Source organism: Pelophylax lessonae (genome assembly GCF_965119305.1).
Source record: "Pelophylax lessonae genome assembly, chromosome: 7".
In the NCBI taxonomy this organism is placed as follows: domain Eukaryota; kingdom Metazoa; phylum Chordata; class Amphibia; order Anura; family Ranidae; genus Pelophylax; species Pelophylax lessonae.
In genome coordinates, this window is record NC_138774.1 from 91,889,177 (window position 1) to 91,905,490 (window position 16,314).

Genomic DNA, 16,314 nt, shown 5'->3' on the forward strand with positions numbered 1-16,314 from the left:
GCTTCTGTACATGTGAGATACATACACTTTTTTTGATCATATTTCCTATTCCGCTATTCAATAAAAACCTTTGGGGATCAGTTAAATTGCGGGATAGTCTGTGTTGGTACGTGTGAGATCCACCTTTCCAAGTTTTTGGGGTTCATCTCATACTTCTGAAGATTTGAGGGTGCTGCCTGTTCCATACTGCTCCTACTCCTCATCCAGCCTTTTAGGGGTACAAACAATAGTAATTGGGGCCTAGTGTGCTTCTGTACGTGTGAGATACATACACTTTTTTTGATCATATTTTCTATTCCGCTATTCAATAAAAACCTTTGGGGATCAGTTAAATTGCGGGATAGTCTGTGTTGGTACGTGTGAGATCCACCTTTCCAAGTTTTTGGGGTTCATCTCATACTTCTGAAGATTTGAGGGTGCTGCCTGTTCCATACTCCTCCTACTCCTCATCCAGCCTTTTAGGGGTACAAACAATAGTAATTGGGGCCTAGTGTGCTTCTGTACGTGTGAGATACATACACTTTTTTTGATCATATTTTCTATTCCACTATTCAATAAAAACCTTTGGGGGATCAGTTAAATTGCGGGATAGTCTGCGTTGGTACGTGTGAGATCCACCTTTCCAAGTTTTTGGGGTTCATCTCATACTTCTGAAGATTTGAGGGTGCTGCCTGTTCCATACTCCTCCTACTCCTCATCCAGCCTTTCAGGGGTACAAACAATAGTAATTGGGGCCTAGTGTGCTTCTGTACGTGTGAGATACATACACTTTTTTTGATCATATTTTCTATTCCGCTATTCAATAAAAACCTTTGGGGATCAGTTAAATTGCGGGATAGTCTGTGTTGGTACGTGTGAGATCCACCTTTCCAAGTTTTTGGGGTTCATCTCATACTTCTGAAGATTTGAGGGTGCTGCCTGTTCCATACTCCTCCTACTCCTCATCCAGCCTTTTAGGGGTACAAACAATAGTAATTGGGGCCTAGTGTGCTTCTGTACGTGTGAGATACATACACTTTTTTTGATCATATTTCCTATTCCGCTATTCAATAAAAACCTTTGGGGATCAGTTAAATTGCGGGATAGTCTGTGTTGGTACGTGTGAGATCCACCTTTCCAAGTTTTTGGGGTTCATCTCATACTTCTGAAGATTTGAGGGTGCTGCCTGTTCCATACTCCTCCTACTCCTCATCCAGCCTTTTAGGGGTACAAACAATAGTAATTGGGGCCTAGTGTGCTTCTGTACGTGTGAGATACATACACTTTTTTTGATCATATTTCCTATTCCGCTATTCAATAAAAACCTTTGGGGATCAGTTAAATTGCGGGATAGTCTGTGTTGGTACGTGTGAGATCCACCTTTCCAAGTTTTTGGGGTTCATCTCATACTTCTGAAGATTTGAGGGTGCTGCCTGTTTCATACTCCTCCTACTCCTCATCCAGCCTTTTAGGGGTACAAACAATAGTAATTGGGGCCTAGTGTGCTTCTGTACGTGTGAGATACATACACTTTTTTTGATCATATTTTCTATTCCGCTATTCAATAAAAACCTTTGGGGATCAGTTAAATTGCGGGATAGTCTGCGTTGGTACGTGTGAGATCCACCTTTCCAAGTTTTTGGGGTTCATCTCATACTTCTGAAGATTTGAGGGTGCTGCCTGTTCCATACTCCTCCTACTCCTCATCCAGCCTTTTAGGGGTACAAACAATAGTAATTGGGGCCTAGTGTGCTTCTGTACGTGTGAGATACATATACTTTTTTTGATCATATTTCCTATTCCGCTATTCAATAAAAACCTTTGGGGATCAATTAAATTGCGGGATAGTCTGTGTTGGTACGTGTGAGATCCACCTTTCCAAGTTTTTGGGGTTCATCTCATACTTCTGAAGATTTGAGGGTGCTGCCTGTTCCATACTCCTCCTACTCCTCATCCAGCCTTTTAGGGGTACAAACAATAGTAATTGGGGCCTAGTGTGCTTCTGTAAGTGTGAGATACATACACTTTTTTTGATCATATTTCCTATTCCGCTATTCAATAAAAACCTTTGGGGATCAGTTAAATTGCGGGATAGTCTGTGTTGGTACGTGTGAGATCCACCTTTCCAAGTTTTTGGGGTTCATCTCATACTTCTGAAGATTTGAGGGTGCTGCCTGTTCCATACTCCTCCTACTCCTCATCCAGCCTTTTAGGGGTACAAACAATAGTAATTGGGGCCTAGTGTGCTTCTGTACGTGTGAGATACATACACTTTTTTTGATCATATTTCCTATTCCGCTATTCAATAAAAACCTTTGGGGATCAGTTAAATTGCGGGATAGTCTGTGTTGGTACGTGTGAGATCCACCTTTCCAAGTTTTTGGGGTTCATCTCATACTTCTGAAGATTTGAGGGTGCTGCCTGTTCCATACTCCTCCTACTCCTCATCCAGCCTTTTAGGGGTACAAACAATAGTAATTGGGGCCTAGTGTGCTTCTGTACGTGTGAGATACATACACTTTTTTTGATCATATTTTCTATTCCGCTATTCAATAAAAACCTTTGGGGATCAGTTAAATTGCGGGATAGTCTGCGTTGGTACGTGTGAGATCCACCTTTCCAAGTTTTTGGGGTTCATCTCATACTTCTGAAGATTTGAGGGTGCTGCCTGTTCCATACTCCTCCTACTCCTTATCCAGCCTTTTAGGGGTACAAACAATAGTAATTGGGGCCTAGTGTGCTTCTGTACGTGTGAGATACATATACTTTTTTTGATCATATTTCCTATTCCGCTATTCAATAAAAACCTTTGGGGATCAATTAAATTGCGGGATAGTCTGTGTTGGTACGTGTGAGATCCACCTTTCCAAGTTTTTGGGGTTCATCTCATACTTCTGAAGATTTGAGGGTGCTGCCTGTTCCATACTCCTCCTACTCCTCATCCAGCCTTTTAGGGGTACAAACAATAGTAATTGGGGCCTAGTGAGCTTCTGTACGTGTGAGATACATACACTTTTTTTGATCATATTTCCTATTCCGCTATTCAAAAAAAACCTTTGGGGATCAGTTAAATTGCGGGATAGTCTGTGTTGGTACGTGTGAGATCCAGCTTTCCAAGTTTTTGGGGTTCATCTCATACTTCTGAAGATTTGAGGGTGCTGCCTATTCCATACTCCTCCTACTCCTCATCCAGCCTTTTAGGGGTACAAACAATAGTAATTGGGGCCTAGTGTGCTTCTGTACGTGTGAGATACATACACTTTTTTTGATCATATTTTCTATTCCGCTATTCAATAAAAACCTTTGGGGATCAGTTAAATTGCGGGATAGTCTGTGTTGGTACGTGTGAGATCCACCTTTCCAAGTTTTTGGGGTTCATCTCATACTTCTGAAGATTTGAGGGTGCTGCCTGTTCCATACTCCTCCTACTCCTCATCCAGCCTTTTAGGGGTACAAACAATAGTAATTGGGGCCTAGTGTGCTTCTGTACGTGTGAGATACATACACTTTGTTTGATCATATTTCCTATTCCGCTATTCAATAAAAACCTTTGGGGATCAATTAAATTGCGGGATAGTCTGTGTTGGTACGTGTGAGATACACCTTTCCAATTTTTGGGGCGCATCTCATACTGCCGAGGATTTGAGGGTGCTTCAGTCTGCCTCCTGCCTTTTCCGAACTCCTCCTACTCCTCATCCTGCCTTTAGGGTACAGAAAATTGTAATCGGGGCCTAGATTGTGTTTGTACGTGTGAGATACACCGTTTTGTAAAATTTCTCCTATTCCGCTATTCAATATACACCCTGTTTGAGTGTAAAAAATTAAATTGCGGGATAGTCTGTACTGGTACATGTGAGATACACCCTTTTAAATTTGTTTGGCGCATCTCCTTCTACCGCCGAGGATTGCAGGGCGCTTCAGTTTTTGCTCCTGTTCCCAACTCCTCCTACTCCTCTTCCTCATCCTGCCTTTAGGGTACAAAAAATTGTAATCGGGGCCTAGATTGTGTTTGTACGTGTGAGATACACCGTTTTGTAAAATTTCTCCTATTCCGCTATTCAATATACACCCTGTTTGAGTGTAAAAAATTAAATTGCGGGATAGTCTGTACCGGTACATGTGAGATACACCTTTTTAAATTTGTTTGGCGCATCTCCTTCTACCGCCGAGGATTGCAGGGCGCTTCAGTTTTTGCTCCTGTTCCCAACTCCTCCTACTCCTCTTCCTCATCCTGCCTTTAGGGTACAAAAAATTGTAATCGGGGCCTAGTCTGTGTTTGTACGTGTGAGATACACCGTATTATAACATTTTTCCTATTCCGCTATTCAATATACACCCTTTTGGAGTGTAAGAAAATTAAATTACGGCATAGTCTGTATCGGTACGTGTGAGATACACCTTTTAAATTTGTTTGGCGCATCTCCTTCCACCGCCAAGGATTGCAGGGCGCTTCAGTTTGCCTCCTGTTCCCAACTCCTCCTACTCCTCTTCCTCATCCTCCCTTTAGGGTACAAAAAATTTTAGTCGGGGCCTAGTCTGTGTTTGTACGTGTGAGATACACCGTTTTTTTATCCTTTTTCCTATTCCGCTATTCAATATACATCCTTTTGGGGTAAAAAACATTAAATTGCGGCATAGTTTGCATATTTGACTGTCAGATACACCCGTGCGATACTGTTGTTGTTTTGTTCCGTTATTCAATAAACACCTTTCTAGGGCAAGATCATAAATTACAGAAATATGAGGAGACCGCCAAATAGGGGCCGTGGCCTGGGTCGTGGTGCTGCTGGTAGAGCTCCTGTTGCAAGGAGAGGACGTGGTCGATCTGTGCCAGCTACACGCACAAGTGAAACACCTTCCACAAGTGTGAGTAGGCGACAGAACCTGCAGCAGTATTTGGTAGGGCATAATGCGCCTCTAGACGTGATGAGGCCTGAAAAAGTACAGGCGATAGTAGATTGGGTTGCTGACAGTGCCTCCAGTTCCTTCACATTGTCTCCCACCCAGTCTACTGCAGAAAGGTCAGAGTTGGCACCTGCAGCCAATGTCCAACCGTCTTTCACCTCACCCCCTTGGAAATCAGGCAAGCAGTCTGAGCCCCAATCCATACAGCAGTCTCTTCTTCTTTTTGAGGACTCTGTCAGCAGGGTTTCCCAGGGCCATCAACCTAACCCTGCCCCAGAAGTGGAAGAGATTGAGTGCAGCGATGCCCAACCACATATTTCTCAAGATGAGTACATGCAAGGACCATCGCAGCACGTCTCCGATGATGACGAAACGCAGGTGCCAACTGCTGCGGCATTCAGAATTGTGGAGAACGACAAGGAGGGCAGGGGTGAAGACTGGGTGGAAGATGATGTGGAGGACGATGAGGTCCTCGACCCCACATGGAATGAACGTCATGCAGGTGACCTGAGTGGTTTGGAGGAAGAGGCGGTGGTCGCACAGAGCCACCAGCACAGCAGAAGAGGGAGCAGGGTGCAGAAGCGGAGCGGCCGTGCCCTAGACACTACGCCTGCTACTGCCCAACGCAGCAAGGGAACGAGCGCACCAAAGTCAGCTCAAAGGAGTTCTCTAGCGTGGAAATTCTTTAGAAAATGTGCTGATGACAGGACACGAGTGGTTTGCACCCTGTGCAATCAGAGCCTGAAGCGAGGCATAAACCTTCTCAACCTGAGCACAACCTGCATGATCAGGCATCTAAGTGCAAAGCACGAGCTGCAGTGGAGTAGACACCTTCAAAACCAAGAAACGTCTCTGGCTCATCCTGCTTCCTCTTCTGCTGCAGTCTCGGCCGCTCCAGCCACATCTGTAGTGATACCGGCACCTGCCACCCCGCAAACAGAGGATCTGTCAGCAACACCACCACCTGGGTCACCAACCATCTCCACAATGTCCCGTGGAAGCGTTCAGCTTTCCATCTCCCAAACACTTGAGAGGAAGAGGAAGTACCCCCCTACCCACCCACGATCCCTGGCCCTGAATGCCAGCATTTCAAAATTCTTGGCCTTTGAAATGCTGTCATTCCGTCTGGTGGAGACGCACAGTTTTAAAAACCTTATGTCGGTGGCTGTCCCACAGTACGTCGTGCCCAGCCGCCACTACTTTTCCAGGCAAGCCATCCCTTCCCTGCACAACCAAGTGGGGGAAAAAATCAGGTGTGCACTGCGCAACGCCATCTGTGGCAAGGTCCACCTAACTACCGATACGTGGACCAGTAAGCACGGTCAGGGGCGTTATATCTCCCTAACGGCACACTGGGTAAATGCAGTGGCGGATGGGCCTGAGGCGGATAGCAATTTGGCGCATGTCCTTCCACCACCGAGGATTGCAGGGCGCTTCAGTTTGCCTCCTGTTCCTAACTCCTCCTACTCCGCTTCCTCATCCTCTACCGCCTCCTCATCCGGACAGCGTAACACCTTCACCACCAACTTCAGCACGGCCAGGGGTAAACGACAGCAGGCAGTTTTAAAACTTGCCTGTTTGGGGGACAAACCACACACCGCGCAGGAGTTGTGGAGGAGCATGGAACAGCAGACAAATGAGTGGTTGCTGCCAGCGAGCCTCAAGCCCGGCCTGGTGGTGTGCGATAACGGGCGAAATCTCATAGCAGCTCTGGGCCTAGCCGGTTTGACGCACATCCCTTGCCTGGCGCATGTGCTGAATTTGGTGGTGCAGAGGTTCCTTAAAAACTACCCCGATATGTCAGAGCTGCTGCAGAAAGTGCGGGCCGTCTGTGCGCACTTTCGGCGTTCTCATCCTGCTGCTGCTCGCCTGTCAGCGCTGCAGCGTAACTTCGGCCTTCCCGCTCACCGCCTCATATGTGACGTGCCCACAAGGTGGAACTCCACCTTGCACATGCTGCAAAGACTGTGCGAGCAGCACCAGGCCATAGTGGAGTTTCAGCTGCAGCACGCACGCGTGAGTCGCTCTGCGGAACAGCACCACTTCACCACCAATAACTGGGCCTCCATGCGAGACCTGTGTGCCTTGTTGCGCTGTTTTGAGTACTCCACCAACATGGCCAGTGCCGATGACGCCGTTCTCAGCTTAACTATCCCACTTCTATGCTGTCTTGAAAAAACAATTTGGGCGATGATGGAAGAGGATGTGGCACAGTATGAGGAGGAGGAGGAGGAGGAGGATGAAGAGGTAACATTTCCAAGGCTTTCAGGGCAGTCATTCGCAAGGGGCTCCGAGGGTGGGTTCCTGCACACACAAACGCCAGGGACACAATTGTCCAGCAGGGGCACAGTTCTGGAGGATGAGGAGGATGAGGAGGAGGAGCTGGAGGAGGAGATGGAACCATGTTCACAGCAGGGTGGCACCCAGGCCAGCTCATGGCCATCACTGGTGCGTGGCTGGGGGGATACAGAGGACACGGACGATACACCTCCCACAGAGGACAGCCTTTCGTTGCCTCTGGGCAGCCTGGCACACATGAGCGATTACATGCTGCAGTGTCTCCACAACGACTGCCGAGTTGCCCACATTCTAACTTGTGCTGATTACTGGGTGGCCACGCTGCTGGATCCCCGTTACAAGGACAACGTACCGTCCTTAATTCACTCACTGGAGCGCGATCGCAAGATGCGCGAGTACAAGCGCACGCTGGTAGACGCGATGCTGCTGGCATTCCCATCTGACAGCGGGGCCACAGTGGAAGCACAAAACAGAGGAGGAGGAGGAAGAGGTCGCCAACGCAACCAGGGCACCGCCAGCACCTCAGAAGGCAGGGTTAGCATGGCCGAAATGTGGAAAAGCTTTGTCAGCACGCCACAACAAACAGCAGCACCAGCAGCTCATATGGAACGTCTTAGCAGGAGGCAGCATTTCACCAACATGGTGGAGCAGTATGTGTGCACACGCCTAGACGTACTGAATGAGGGGTCTTCCCCCTTCAACTTCTGGGTCTCCAAGTTGGGCACATGGCCTGAGCTTGCCCTTTACGCCTTGGAGGTGCTGGTGTGCCCTGCAGCCAGTGTATTATCTGAACGGGTATTTAGCACGGCTGGGGGCATTATCACAGACAAGCGCAACCGCCTGTCCAGAGACAATGTGGACAAGCTCACGTTCATTAAAATGAACCAGGCATGGATCCCACGGGACTTTTCCGTACCTTGTGCAGAATAGCGATGGATACCGACCTTACCCAGCCATTGTTCCATTTTTGCTCTTTCTCACTCTTTTGGGGTGTACCCTCATTTAAAATTTGTGAAAAGAAGCAGTGTTGGCTACCTCGTCCTCCTCAGGGCCAGATTAACGTAGGGGCTATTGGAGCTGCAGCTCCAGGCCCCTACCTTTATATAGGCCCCGGGTTGGCCATATTCACTGTTACCGCTCTTCTGTCACTTGTAAACACAGAAGTCTGGCTTCTATGCTCGCTTCCCCAGGCAGCTCCCTCAGAACCTCCCCACACAGCACGAAGGCCGGACAAGGAGGGACAGTTGCCGATGCATGGATGTGTTTATGGGCTTCAGAGACAGCATCCCATGTGGAATTAGGCATGCATGGCTGCACCCTTCCTCCTCTGGGTGCATGCCAAGGCACGGCCCTTAAGGCCCTTCAAAATCCTCAGCACCAAGCCCATGATGCTCTTAATCCGGCCCTGGTCCTCCTCCACCGCCGCTTCCACCTACACCGCCCATAGGTGTGCGCAGCCTATTGCATTATATTATATTAAATACACATGCATGTGTTTGCCTACATGTACATGGCCCCGATACATTACTCTCCCTGCTGGCAAAGAGAAATAGAGCAGAGCAGGTCCGAGGGAGATCTTTCTCATCTCCTCACTGGCAAACAGAGCGATAATGCTATGTGCCCTAGGTGATTAGGGTGTGCCCAGGTACACCCGGCACACCCTGTGCACACGCCTATGACACCGCCACATCCACCACCACCTCAACCTCCCTCCTACTCCATATGGGCCTCGTCCTTCAGAGATGAAGAACATTGTTTTATTTTTCTGTTGTTTTTTTTTGTTGTTTTAAGTTATTTCCCTATCCACATTTGTTTGCAGAGCACTTACCATGCTCTTAACTACGTTTTGCTGCCATTTGCAGCAGTCTAGCCCTTTCCATTGGTGTTTTAGAGCCATTTTAGTGCCTGAAAGTTTGGGTCCCCATTGACTTCAATGGGGTTCGGTGTCCGGGAAAAGTTCGGCAAAAGTCCGGGACACGGACCCGGACTTTTTTTTAAAGTTCGGCCGAACCCGCCGAACACGGACATCCAGGTGTCCGCTCAACTCTATTCATAACAGCTCATAAAGTCAGGGGATTTCGGTATGACTGCCATTTTCTCTTATGCACCAAATGTGTCTCATTACAGTACATGACAATCTGTACAATAAAGCAGCTTTACTCTCTTTCACATTGTTTTATTCTTTTTCGATTGTGTAATCTGCCTTCTAAACCCAAGCACACTGAATTGAAACAAATATATATTCTTTATTTAAAAAGAGCTCTTATGCTTACCTGCTATAACCCATGCCAACCAATCAGAATTCATGTACTGGTCTGACTATATCAGAATTGATTCTGATAGGATCCCTGATTACTGCACTTAAAGGGGAAGTAAGTGCAAAACCTTGGGATCTAGTGATCACCAGTCAGTGTGGTTTAATATAAGAACTGTGAAAGAGTCACACCACACAAAAACAAAAGTTTTAGATTTTAGAAAAACAGACTTTTCAAAAATGAAATTAGTCATAAATGAGTCCTTATCAGACTGGAACGGATTACATGGAGTCCAGGAGAAATGGGACTACTTAAAAGGTGCATTATTGAAGGCAACAGAAAATTGCATTAGACTTGTCAGTAAAAGCAAAAAAAGGAAGAGACCACTGTGGTACTCAGCAGAAGTGGCCCAAATCATTAAAAATAAAAAGCTAGCATTTTGTAATTATAAAAAAACCCAGAGCAATGAAGATAAGGAAATCTACAAGATTAGGCAGAAAGAGGCTAAGCAAGTTATAAGAACTTCTAAAGCGCAGGCAGAAGAAAAACTAGCTCAGTCTATGAAAAAGGGGGATAAGACATTCTTCAGATATATAAATGAAAAAAGGAAATTAAAACAAGGAATAACTAAATTAAAAACAAAGGACGGAAGGTATGTAGAAGAGAATAAAGGGCTAGCCGTCTGCCTTAATGAATACTTCTGTTCAGTTTTTACAGAAGAAAAAGAAGGAGAAGGACCTCCACTTGAAAGGATGACTAATGAATCGTTTGATGCATGTGTCTTTACAGAGGAAGACGTTCTAAGATTGCTGTCTAAAGTGAAGACAAACAAGTCACAGGGTCCTGATGAGATACACCCAAAATTATTAAAAGAGCTTAGTGGTGAGCTGGCAAAACCATTAACAGATTTATTTAACCAATCATTAGTAACAGGAGTCGTCCCGGAAGATTGGAAATTGGCAAATGTCCTGCCCATTCACAAGAAAGGTAGTAGGGAGGAATCGAGCAACTATAGACCAGTGAGTCTGACATCAATAGTAGGCAAATTAATGGAAACCCTATTAAAGGATAGGATTGTGGAACATCTTAAATCCCATGGATTGCAAGATGAAAAACAACATGGGTTTACTTCAGGGAGATCATGTCAAACAAATCTTATAGATTTTTTTGACTGGGTGACTAAAATAATAGACAGTGGAGGTGCAGTAGACATTGCATATCTAGGTTTTAGTAAGGCTTTTGACACTGTCCCACATAGAAGACTTATCAATAAACGGCAGTCATTGAGCATGGACTCCCATATTGTTGAGTGGATTAGGCAATGGCTGAGTGACAGACAACAGAGGGTTGTAGTCAATGGAGAACATTCAGAACAAGGTCATGTTACCAGTGGGGTACCTCAGGGATCTGTACTGGGACCAATTTTGTTTAATATCTTCATAAGTGATATTGCAAAAGGCCTCGATGGTAAGGTTTGTCTTTTTGCTGATGACACAAAGATATGTAACAGGGTTGATGTTCCTGGAGGGAAACGCCAAATGGAAAAGGATTTAGGAAAACTAGAAGAATGGTCAGAACTCTGGCAACTGAAATTTAATGTGGATAAGTGCAAGATAATGCACCTGGGGCGTAAAAACCCAATGGCAGAATATAGAATATTTGACACAGTCCTGACCTCAGTATCTGAGGAAAGGGATTTAGGAGTAATTATTTCAGAAGACTTAAAGGTGGGAAGACAATGTAATAGAGCAGCATGAAATGCCAGCAGAATGCTTGGATGTATAGGGAGAGGTATAAGCAGTAGAAAGAGAGAAGTGCTTATGCCGCTGTACAGAACACTGGTGAGACCTCACTTGGAGTATTGTGCGCAGTACTGGAGGCCATATCTCCAGAAGGATATAGATACTCTAGAAAGAGTTCAGAGAAGAGCTACTAAACTAGTACATGGATTGCAGGAAAAAACTTACCAGGAAAGGAACAGTTATATTCAAGCCATCATATGGCTGATGTCATAGTTCATCACATATGCAGCATCATGGCGACTGCAGATTAAACAGAGGCTAAGATGGCAGCTTCTTTGGGTGTAAAAGACAGGAGGTTTTAGTTCTGTTTTAACCACTTTTGCTCCTGCAGATTTTCCCCACTAGACCATTTTTGCTATTCGGCACTGCGTTACTTTAATTGGCATTTGAGTGGTTAAGCAATGCTGCACCCAAACGGAATTTACATATTTTTTTCCCACAAATAGAGCTTTCTTTTAGTGGTATTTGATTACTACTGGGTTTTTATTTTTTATTATATAAATTAAAAAAAGACAAAATTTGGAAAATAAAACAATATAGTTTACTTGATATAAAACATATCCAATAAAAAATATATTTTCTTCATAAATTTAGGTGAAAGTGTATTCTGCGACATGTCTTTGGTTTGCGTAAAAGTTATAGCGTCTACAAACAATGGTATACTGTATATAATGGAATTTTTATTTATTTTTATAATAATGGTGGTGATCAGACTTATATTGGGACTGCGATAGTGAGGCAGGCAACCTGACACTAACTGACGCTGGGGGGGGGGGGGGGGACTAACGCTGAAATCACCAGTGACACTAATACAGTGATCAGTGCAAATAATATACGCTGTCACTGTACTAATGACACTGGCTGGGAAGGGATTAACATTTAGGGGCAAGTAAGGGTTTCATTGTGTGCCTAACAATGTTTAGTGTGTGTACTGTTTTACTAACCAATGTGGCAATGTGGCAATATATATTGAATATAAATGATATTCCTCATAACCCTAGAACCCTGTCACGGATACCTGCAGTGACAAACACTAATAACTCGGTACACCAATTATCACGGAATTATTGTATTTAATGGTTATATCGAATAAATCCCCATTAACACAAATTTTCATAGAAGATCTTAGTAGCAAGTTAACCATATAGGGTAAATATCAGAATTGTATAAAAATCATATCCAATAAATCCACATTAACACAGATACTCATGGAAGATCTTAATAGCCAGGTAAAGAAGCAAGATCCTAGAGGAAAATGTGAAGTGTCACCTCTTATTGTGCATAATTTGTATGTATGTGTTCCAGATAGTGTGTAAACGTACATGGGTCAAACACCTCACTGTCATTGAGCACCCTTATAAGTCTCTACAGTATTTGACATTGACAAACACTGTCAAATACCCACTCTAATTCCTTGATATAGAGGTATACATGGTACATTAGTGCCTCATCTACTTTTAATCTGAATATAGTTAACTTTTACATTCTCTGTTGGTTGTGACCCTGCAAGGCACAAATGTATTGTTAAAAACATGCATATAAAATTCTCCATGATCCTTTAAAGGGTTCATGTCAAATAATACTTTGACATGAGAGACTAACCCATCTTTGTCATGACATGTACGAATTATATATGAGGTCTATGGGCACACAAACCAACAGAGGTTCATTCTATTTTATTTCACCATTTTCCCTTGTACTTTACACACTCTTCCATGCTATTTTTCTCATACTTTGGACACACAGTTCTCCCTAATTTTTTAAAAACATGGTGCTGGGTACCCCTCCTGCCTCTTATGGCTTTACCTCACTGAATTATCATATAATCTTGTGATGAGTAAGAAATTCCCCCTTTCTTCATACACCAGACTTCAATTTTTGGAATATTCTATAAATTGGATGGACACCCCTACCCTACTCGGTTGACCTCTAGCCACGATAAATACTCATCTATAATAGGTATGGTATATGTCCCACCCCCTTCTTCCTCTCTACTTTCTTATATTTTTTGATACTGAATACTTCTATCCTCCAAATCTACTCATTTTAGGCATCCATACATATATGTAGGGGGCCCTTCGGACCAAGTGGATCACTGTGGCACCCATGAGCATCCTAGGCGCAAGCCAGCTTTTCTTCCATCACCCTCTTACCTAGTGAACTATGTCTATGGGAGACTCGGTATCCCTCTTTCGATACAATTACCGTTTTAATTAACAGGCCATTTTCTTTCCACACGAAGACTCCCCCTGGTAGGTACTATTACTCAATAATTATGCTATTTCATATGAAAATATGTTTCCTTTGAGTATAACTGTACTTATATAAACACTAAAAGAAAATGTATTCATATAGGCACACTTAGTGTTTTGAACTCTGGTTGACCCCTGAAGCAGGGTCTATACCTGAAACGCGTAGGGTTCTGTCCGCTTCTCTCCACCAGCTGTACCTAGGAGTCTTCTGCGCTGAGGATGGTCTGTCTTTGCATGCAATTTAAAATTTGATGCATATCCAGTCAATTTCCTGTTTGGAATATGCATTCAGTATATAATCAACATTTTTTTCTTTTTGTATAAATAAAAATGGATTATTTTTAAATACTCTGGTCTATACTTTTTTCAGTGTTAAGTGGCATTTATAGTCCCAAACAATTGGGGGTATTTTCTTTGTCTCTACCTACTGGGATGAAGGCCACTAACACTGGGTACTAAGTGATATGATCTAATTTTTCTTTTCGCTGACATGGCAGCACACTTGTATAAAGTACTCGAAACCCACACTTGAGTAAAATACAAGTGCTCGATCAAAAAGTGACTTGAGTAGAAGTGGAAGTGCTCGATCAAAAAGTGACTTGAGTAGAAGTACTAAAGTATTCAACATTTTTTGTACTTAAGTATTGCAAGTAGTTTTTTTTTTATTTTGCTACTCAAGTACTGAAAGTAAAAGTACCAGTAGTTTTTTTTTTTTTAAATTTGCTACTCAAGTACTGAAAGTAAAAGTACAAGTACTGTGTTATGTAATTATTAAAGAAAGAAGTCAAAAGTTTGAACATCATATTGTTCTTTTATTATTTCAAATGATTAACCTAAAGGACAATCACAATTTCTTTGGCTGTAACTTTTTGTAAACAAAAACAGATAAAGTATGTCCCTCCCTTTAAAGCATCCCTCCTTCTCTTCCCTGCATGTTTTTTTTCTCCACAGCTTATTGGTGCGCAAAATCATATATAAACTAATGTGATATACAACAATATATTCCAATAATGAAATAAAGGAAGAGTGTATGAAATCAAAGTCAATAAAAAGTCCATATATATATAATGCCATAATACCATATATATGTGACAAAACAAGATGAATATATTTTCAAAGGTGCAGGAATCAAACAGGTGCTATTCCAAATAATAGGTGCAGACTCCCACCACCTTGTGGATTTCGCCCTTACCCGGCGGATGAAGGTAAGTGCCAAATAATATCCAAATAGATTCTTCCAGTGAGACAAAACTGCAAAACCTGTGCTCTCAACTTCCAGTTGCAAAATCAGCCTCTTACCAGAAAAAAGGTCTATGTACGCTTGTGACTCTCCTTGGTTGGGGGAGGTTCTCTTTCCCCTTAACAGCAGATATGTAGACCATTTTATTTATACATACAGTAGCATTTATATACTATCTCCTGTACCATGACCTGTGACAAGCCTGCCATGCCTATACCATGACCTGTGACATGCCTGTCCAATTCCTGTACCATGACCTGTGACATGCCTGTACCATGACCTGTGACATGCCTGTACCATGACCTGTGCCATGCCTGTACCATGAACTGTGCCATGCCTGTACCATGACATGTGCCATGCCTGTGCCATGACCTGTGCCATGCCTGTGCCATGACCTGTCACATGCCTGTGCCATGCCTTTACCATGACCTGTGCCATTCCTGTACCATGACCTGTGCCATGCGACTGTGACATGCCTGTACCATGACCTGTGACATGCCTGTAGCATGACCTGTGCCATGCCTGTACCATGACCTGTGCCATAACCTGTACCATGACCTATGCCATGCCTGTACCATGACCTGTGCCATGCCTGTACCATGACCTGTGCCATGCCTATACCATCACCAGTGACATGCCTGTACCATGACCTGTGCCATGCCTGTACCATGACCTGTGCCATGCCTATACCATGACCTGTGCCATGCCTATACCATCATCTGTGCCATGCCTGTACCATGACCTTAGGCACGTCACTTCCGGTTTCTCACGATCGAGATTGAGGCTTGGATCGCAACCACGCTCCACACATATGATTACATGCCTGTTGTTTCTCCTGTAAAGTACCTCTCTATCTTTGCTATATTAAAATTGCCCTTACGGTATCACACTATGTGCCTTGTTTATTATTCCCTGGTTTAAAACTATGAGTGATACCCCGTGGACATCCCGGACCACTTCCTATTGATAGGAGCCTAGTAGATCCCGACCACTATCCCAAGGGACCCTTCCATATAGGACCCCCCAGACCACTTCCAGGACGCCCCCATCCAGGAGTAGTTGAAGATATCAGGAGTCTCTGGTCGCTGGATACATATATACACCCGCTCCATACCCCTGCGTGGGGTGGGTGTTTCTGGTGAGTGAGTTTTTTTACCAGAAGGATCACCCAACACCTCACCGCCCACCACGGGGTCACTCCTCATAACCATCATTAGAGTGTTGTCACCCATTATCTATTTTGGAACTCTGTGCCTTGTATTTGGTCACTGCATGTGGCATATAGACACTTAGCACTTATATTGGACTTTGTGTGCATATTTGGTGTGTTATATATTTTGTTAGCACTTTACTTTACCTCCATACCACAGTGTATGGTATAGTTGGGGATTTCATATGCACTAGAGCACTTTTCCTTATATGCACTTTTTTGATATGTACAACTAAGATTTTATATAATTTATGATATCCGTTATAACTTTTAGATTTGGCATCCATTTTTTACCACATTGTATCACATTGTTTATTTATACTCACATGCACATATCACTTTATATGATTATAGCTGCCAACATTTAAAAAAT